At 48.0% G+C, this 7,911-nt stretch overlaps 1 long non-coding RNA gene across 1 annotated transcript in view; it reads left to right on the forward strand.

Moving 5' to 3' along the window:
• The window catches only part of LOC132534982 (uncharacterized), a 185,296-nt gene extending 177,846 nt beyond the window's left edge, over nucleotides 1–7,450 (forward strand). The window contains exons 7-9 of the long non-coding RNA XR_009546745.1: nucleotides 4,603–4,708; nucleotides 5,269–5,520; nucleotides 6,068–7,450. This is a non-coding gene — a long non-coding RNA (uncharacterized LOC132534982). The remainder of the gene's footprint in view (nucleotides 1–4,602; nucleotides 4,709–5,268; nucleotides 5,521–6,067) is intronic.
• The last annotated feature ends 461 nt before the right edge of the window (nucleotides 7,451–7,911 follow it).

Raw genomic sequence — 7,911 nt, forward strand, 5'->3', positions numbered from 1 at the left:
AGCCCAGTCCAGCCATTCCATTATATCTTGACCTCACACAAGTAATCCATTTGTCAGCATTCTGTATGGGCATCCTCTGGTTCCAAAAGGACAATAGCCCAGATGACAGGGTGCTGTGGCAGGGAACTGAACAGATGGCTAAGTAGCCTTTAGAAGACCATTCACTGCTGTGGGAATACAAACACTGTGGTGAAAGCTCTGAAATCTAGAGCCCCATTAAGACTGAGACTCCACAGAGCCCACTTCCTTGGAGGTAGTTTGTGAAAGTACTCTTCACTTCATTTCCTGTGGATTATGCAACCACAGAATTCCACCGGGGACTTAGCCACTCCCCAAGTCTTAGCCCAAATCACTGAGTCTGACACAGATTCACAGAAATTTGGCAAGGAGCTCACCCAATTTTTCTCTCCAGATTGGATCCAAATGTTGCCTAGGTTGGCTGAGAGTTCAGCGGGAAGAGAGGGAGATGCTGGCCAATGGGCTGCTAAATGGTGATATTTGAAACTCACTCGGTGAGTTTGGCTCCACTTGAAGGCTGGGAGGAAAGTCTGGAACCACAGTCTATGATATAAATCCAGGCCCAGCTCAAAGCAGTTTCTGAGGCATGGAGGTGACTTAGTGGTTAAAGGGCCCGAGCCACATATGTGAGGCTTTGGGTCATTCATATCCCTGCCTCCACATGGGAGCAGCCAGAACTCCACTGATGGGGGAGTGGTTCCCTCTCCCTCTCCCTCTCCCTCTCCCTCTCCCTCTCCCTCTCCCTCTCCCTCTCCCTCTCCCTCTCCCTCTCCCTCTCCCTCTCCCTCCCCCTCCCCCTCCCCCTCCCCCTCCCCCTTCCCCTTCCCTTCTCCCTCTCCCTCTCCCATTCTAAAAATAGAAAGAAAAAAACACAAACCAACAGGCTACAACACAAAAAATAGCAGTTTCAAATTTGGGGGGAGGGTTGTTTTTTTTTTTTCAGATCTGCACCTGACTCTGCTAACAGACACCTGCTCATGCCACATGCAAAGGTCAGTTCCGGGAACCATCAGGTCCCTTTGGGGTCAAAGTGGATTGGGGAAGCAAGTTCTCATCACCTGTCACTTTCCTCCCCTCTGGAGTAGAGCGAGTCATGGCAGAGGGTGCAGGTAGGAGGGACGTGTGGGAAAGGCACGGGAGCCCTAGCTCAGCTCCAGTGAAGGCTCCTAAAATCACTTGGCTTTTTGTTTGTTGCTGCTGACTGAGTCCCGTCTCTTGTCATTTGAAAAGTGCTGCCACTTATCTGAAGGTATTTCCATCCAAGCGCCACTTCCACCTCGGTTTGCAACCACTGGCCTTAGACAAGCACCGCCATATGCTCTGCACCTTTCCTCCTACTCCATGAACTTGTCTTGGTTTGATGCTTGATGCCCTCCACCTACCACCACAATAAGAGTCAGGTTTTTTTTTTTAATGGTCACCAGGGTTATTGCTGTGGCTCAGTGCCTGCAAGATGAATCCACTGATCCCTGCAGCAAATGTTTCCATTCCACTCCCCCCCCCCCCTTATTTGATAGGAAAGGGAAACTGAGAGGGTAGGGGGAGATGGAGACTGAGAGGAGCAGAGAGACACCTGAAATATTTGCTTCATTGCTCACGAAGCTTCCCCTCTGCAGGTGGGGAGCAGGGGCTTGAAACTGGGTCCTTCTGTATGACGCTGTGTGCCCTGAACCAGGTGTACTACTGCCGGCCCCCAAAACTCAGCTCTTACATGTTACAGAAGGTGTACTCATGATAAAAAAAATCACTTACGGGGGGGGGGGAGGCAGTAGCACAGCAGGTTAAGTGCACATGACGCAAAGCACAGGGACAGGCATAAGGATCCCAGTTCAAGCCCCGGCTCCCCACCTGCAGAGGGGTCACTTCACCAACAGTGAAGTAGGTCTGCAGGTGTCTATCTTTCTCTCCCTCCCTCTGTCTTCCAAATAAGACCGAGTGTCCCTCCCCGTGTCACCCTGTAGTCATCATCATAACCTGTGTACGTTGGCAGCTTCACTGCCTGTCACCTTTCTGATCTTCCCTAGCCCGAGGCTCCCAGGGACAAGGACTGCATCCGAGAGTCTAACACAAAGGCCAGCAGAGAGTTGGCACTCAAATGGCATATGTGAAATGCACAGACCAGCTTATTGACACTGCAACAGTGTCGTTTGTTAGACCACAGCTTTCCTGGAGGAGAATCCAGAATGGGGACGCCAGGTGCAGGAGGATGTTTGGAAACAGGTGGGACTCATGATGTCCCTCCAATGACTCCACGAGGTGGCTTCCTGCTCTCCCTAGACATTCAGCTGGCCTTGGGCCCGTGCACCTGAAGAGGGTTTCCAAGCCTCTGCACACTTCCTGCTTTATTTCAGCGACACCAGTTGGGCTCGGTTTTCACCTCCAAACTGGGAACAAGTGTGAAGAGGAGAGGACAGGCACCTGTCCTCTCCTTAGACTTCCTGCCTCTCCGCTCTTCTTCTCCTCTCACAGTTTTCGTGGAAGCTTCAGTTGCATTTCCCTCAGAAATTCCAGTCCTGGAGTCTGCATGGCTCTGGGTTTGGAGACGACTCTAAGTAGCACAATATGGGGACAGAAAATTCCTGATGGGGAACCTGAGCACCGGCACAGTGGGCAGAGGTGAGGGCAGGAGAGATACAGTGGAGAGTCATGTAGGGGACTCTGCTCACCAAGCAGAGCCTTCCACTGCCTGTGAGCCTGGCTGGAGGAAAGGGAAGAAGTGGATTCTTCCTGCTATGTCTTCTTGGGACACACATTTTAAAAAAATTTATTTAATTTATTTTGCCTCCAGGGTTATTGCTGGGGCCCGGTGCCTACACCACGAATCCACTGCTCCTGGAGGCCATTTTTTTCCCTTATTTATTTATTTTTTTGGTTACCCTGGTTGTTTTACCATTGTTGTGGTTATTATTATCGTTGTTATTGATGTTATTGTTGTTGGATAGGACAGAGAGAAATGGAGAGAGGTGGGGAAGACAGAGGGGGAGAGAAAGACAGACGCTTGCAAACCTGCTTCACTGCCTGTGAAGCGACACCCCTGCAGGTGGGGAGCCGGGGGCTTGAACTGGGATCCTTCCGCCGGTCCTTGCGCTTTGCACCATGTGTGCTTAACCCACTGCGCTACCACCCGACTCCCTCATTATTATTATTATTATTATTATTATTATTATTATTATTGCCTCCAGGGTTATCGCTGGGGCTCAGTATTATTGTGGTTGCTACTACTGTTGTTGTTGTTGGATAGGACAGAGAGAAATGGAGAGAGGAGGAGAAGACAGAGAGGGGGAGAGAAAGAGAGACACCTGCAGACCTGCTTCACCGCCTGTGAAGCGACTCCCCTGCAGGTATGGATCCGGGACTCGAACTGGGATCCTTACAGTGGTCCCTGTGTGCTTTGTGCCATGTGAAGTTAACCCGCTACGCTATCACCCAGCCCCTGGGGCACACTTTTCCATGCATCTCACTTTTTTTTTTTTTTTTTACAGTTAGCAAATGAGCAGGAGCTGCCCTTGTTCTGGACTAGGTCTGTAAGACTGCTTTGTAGAAAATAGCTTTGAAGTAAAAAGTCTAAGGCACAGGGCATACTTACTGTCCTTTCTACAACTTTGGGGTTCATAAACTCAGGGTTTCCCTCCCACGGGGCATCCAGCAGTCACTTGGCTCTCTTCCCACTGCCCCTTGGGAAGCAGGGCTCAAGGGAAGCATGCAAATATGCTGGTGCTCATGCTGCATGAGTGAGCAAGTCCTTGGTTTCTGATGCAGGAGTCTTGTGCATTCTGTCAGCATCCGTGTAGCTGTGTCAGGGCAAGCTGTTAGCTTAGACACAGGGAGGGGCCAGCTGGTGGCTCATCTGGTCCAGCACACACATTACAGTGTATGGCAACCCAGGGTCAAGGTTCTCGTCCCCACCTGCATTGGGGAAGTGATGAAACAGGGCTGCAGGTGTCTCTCTCTCTCTTGCTCTCTTCCTGTCTCTACTTCTAGATTTCTCTCTGTCTCTACCCAAAATAAATTTTGAATTACAAAAAAAGAAAAAAAGAAACTTAAGTTTCCATCCCTTCACAGTTTTTTTTATTTTCTTGCCTCCAGGGTTATCGTAGTGCCTGCACTACAAATTCACTGCTCCTGGAGGCTATTTTTCCCTTTTGTTGCCCTTATTGTTATTATTGTCATTGCTGTTGTTGTTGGATGGGACAGAGAGAAATCTAGAGATAAAGGGAAGACAGAGAGGGAGAGAGTAAGATAGACACCTGCAGACCTGCTTCATTGCTTGTGAAGGGACCCCCCCCTCCAGCAGGTGGGGAGCTAGAGGCTCAAACGGGCTCTTTATGCTGGTTCTTGCACTTCGTGCCATGTGCACTACCTCCTGGTTTCCCCACTCTTGACAGTTCTTGACAACATCTTCTTTGTCTTCTCTTGTCTAAAGGCAGCCTGTGCACAAATTCTGCAGTTTGTACAGTGGTATGTGAGCCTTATCTCATGTGGAAGAGGAGGGTGGAGTAAAGAACACCTATTTATTGAATGATTGTTTGCCAAGCTGGACTGAGTTGAGCTTATCCTTTTATGTATTATCTCATTAAATTTCAGCAGCCCAGAGAGCAGTCATTGTTCTACGCACTTTACAGACGAGGAGTCCATGCATCGATCAGTGAGGAAAAGGGACTCTCCAAGGCCACACTCGGGTAAAGTGTAGGTATGGGGGTTAAATCTAATTCCACTGCTGGGTGTTGGCTCCACAGGACAGCTTACACCTTCATTCAATGAGGCGCTGGATTTAATGCTCTGCACCACATAAAATGGTGAAGCACTACTCTTGACTGCCCTTCCTTCCTTCCCCTTCCTTCCTTCCCCTTCATTCCTTTTCCTTCCTTCCTTCCTTCCTTCCTTCCTTCCTTCCTTCCTTCCTTCCTTCCTTTCAGTAAAAATACAATGAACCTACTTCTGCCTGTAGGCCTTTCTCTGATACCATTATGGAAAGTCATTCTTCACAATGTTCACTAGTTTACCAACCCAAAGTGGTAACAAATTCCAAAGAATTGCTCTCAACACTCTACCGTTTGCTTCATGACTCTGCATACGTCTAAGCATGCAGGTGGTTCTAAGTTCCCAAGTGAATAAAGATGAGAAACTTTTAAATCTAACCTAGACATCTGTCTTTTCAATATTGCAAACCTGAAGCCAATGTCATTTTTATTATTAGCCTTAGTCTTCTTTGTCCTGAATATTTATCCTTTTTGTTTGTTTATTTCCTAGCTAGACAGAAGGAGGTGAAGCAGTGTCTCTGATATCACAGGACCAGTGACAATAGCCAGACTTCACAGTTGTAAGGAATCCTGTGTGATCTGCAGGTGTGACTTACATTATTTGCAGCTCCTGGACAGTGAGATTCACCATCTGCTCCAAGATTTCTGGGAAAGACATAACCCTGCTCTTCCGCTGCACGTCAGCTCACTCTGCCACACCATCCTGCCCGAGGACTCTGTATCCTGCTCACAGGCTGAGAAGGTGCCCAGGAACCACACACACTCGCCTGGACCTACCACCCAGCTAACTGTACCACCAGCTGACCTTGTCTTGTTGGGCACGAACCAGGCAATGAACCTCTTTTTGTGTGTGATGCCTGTTTTTCAGTGATGAGAATCAGCATGGGGCAGGTGGAGTGCATAGGTGAGTACAGCGAGGCAGGAGGAGGGCAGTCCTTCCCATGGAGACTGTCGCCCAGGGTTTGCTGCGGTCCCAGGTCCCTAAGGACACTGCTAGCTTTCTGTCTGTGAGGTGTTATACCACTGGGTCAACAAGATCCCTAGAGTGGCGTTCATAGAGGGTTACATTTCAGTCATGAAAATGGATTTTGTGGGCTGGGGTAGATAGCATGATGGTTATGTAAAGAGATTCTCATGCCCAAGATTCCGAAATCCTGGGTTCAGTCCCCCATACCACCATAAATCAAAAATGAGCAGTGCTCTGGTTAAAAAAAAAAAGAAAATGAATTTTGTGATGAATCAAAATGCTTGCCCAAATATACAGATATTTGGGCAATGCTTCTTTACAGAATAGACTTAAGAGTAAGCAAACATAGCTGACATAACTAGCATTTCTGAGGAAGAGAACTGCCACTCAAGCCTCCCACCTTACAGTACCATCCAGATGCTCACAACAACAGACCCATCAGTCACTCGGGGCTCAACACTTATTAGTGCTGCCGAGACTCTCCGTAAGCACATTTTGAAAAGAAGGATGATGGGACATAGACCCTGCATGGTGGATATCATAAACAAGCGAGAGAATGTGAAGAGATGAGAAACACAGGAGAAGAGAATTGCCTGCACCGGGCAGCAGGGGAGGACACTGACAGTGAACGGGGGCTGCAGACACTGAGCAGAAGTCCCATCAGTCTCCTAGCTACCAAGACTCCACTGTATAGAGACATAATTTAGCCCCTACACCTACTTCCCTCCCACGTCGACTCCTTCCAAGTTCCTTAGCCTCCTCCTCCTTTCCATTCCCAGAGTCATCCAGAGCAAAATCAAATAGCTGTAGGAAGATACCAATAATATTTACCATCTGGCCCTTCAGAGGAATAGTTTGCTGACCCCCCAAGATACCCAAAAGTTTTCCTTGGCAAACAAAAGAGGAGAGGATGAAGGGCTTGGATTCCTCAGGAATGCTGCAGCCCAGGTCACCCCTCCCAGAACCCCCCACCTCTCCTAGTCTCCCTGGGTTGCACACACCTGCACCTCATTAGTGGCTAGTTGGTCGTGGGGAAGAAAGAAACCTCTGACAGAGGGGTTTGCTGAAATTCTCAGTTGGAGGAGGACAAGATGGAGGAAGAGACCTTATTGCTAAAATGAAGTCGAGGCTCGTGTCTCAGTCATGAATTATAGGCCAAATGCTTCCCCCCTTTTTTTCTCTTCTCTTTTTTTCCCCCTCTATAGAATTGTACCTTTTAATGAGCATGGACAGTGCAGAGGCTTAGCTGTCTGGGGAGGAGAAAAGGGCCCAGTCACAGTACCAGGTGACTTCCCCCTGGGGCTAGTCTGTGATCAGCAGAGCACTCACCGCTCAGATGCCTTCCAGTATCTGCCTGCTTTTCACTGGGAGATGTGGGCCAGAAGGGTCAGAAGCCAGTTCTCCTGGCTTCTGAGCTGAGCCTGGTTAACAGACCTCCAGCATGGCAGTGGCAAGGTGATTCCTTTCTCTCCTACTTAACATAATTAAGTTGAACATTGACCAGATTTTTCTCTGTGTCACCCAACCAATCACAGCAAAAGAGTACCGACAGCAGAATACCTGCTTTTTTTCTTTTTATTTTATTTTATTTACTTATTTTCCCTTTTGTTGCCCTTGTTTTTTTATTGTTGTAGTTATTGATATCCTCATTGTTAGATAGGACAGAGAGAAATGGAGAGAGGAGGGGGAGACAAAGAGGGGGAGAGAAAGACAGACACCTGCAGACCTGCCTCACTGCCTGTGAAGTGACTCCCCTGCAGGTGGGAAGCCGGGGGCTCAAACTGGGATCCTCAGGCCAGTCCTTGCGCTTAACCTGCTGCGCTGAGCTACAGCCCAACTCCCTTCTTTTTTCTTTTTAATTCCTAAAATTGTATAAATGCCAAACCAAACCTTCACCATTCTGGCCACATTTATCATTAATTTACCATCATCTAACATACAAGGTCTTTTGAAAAAAAAAAAAGTTCCAATTGTTCAAAATCCTGCCCTCCTCAATCCAATTAACACTGGACACTTAAGCACTTTTTTCTTCTAAAGTAGAACAGAGCTCTTAGCACTTTCCAGTGCTTTTTCTTTTCTTTTCTCATGATTCTGTCTTTTATTCAAACTCTGGGATATCAAGTAGACATGACAGATGAGGCAAATGCATATTCTAACCCTAATGGC

This window comes from Erinaceus europaeus, chromosome 20 (assembly GCF_950295315.1).
Source record: "Erinaceus europaeus chromosome 20, mEriEur2.1, whole genome shotgun sequence".
Classification (NCBI taxonomy): Eukaryota; Metazoa; Chordata; class Mammalia; order Eulipotyphla; family Erinaceidae; genus Erinaceus; species Erinaceus europaeus.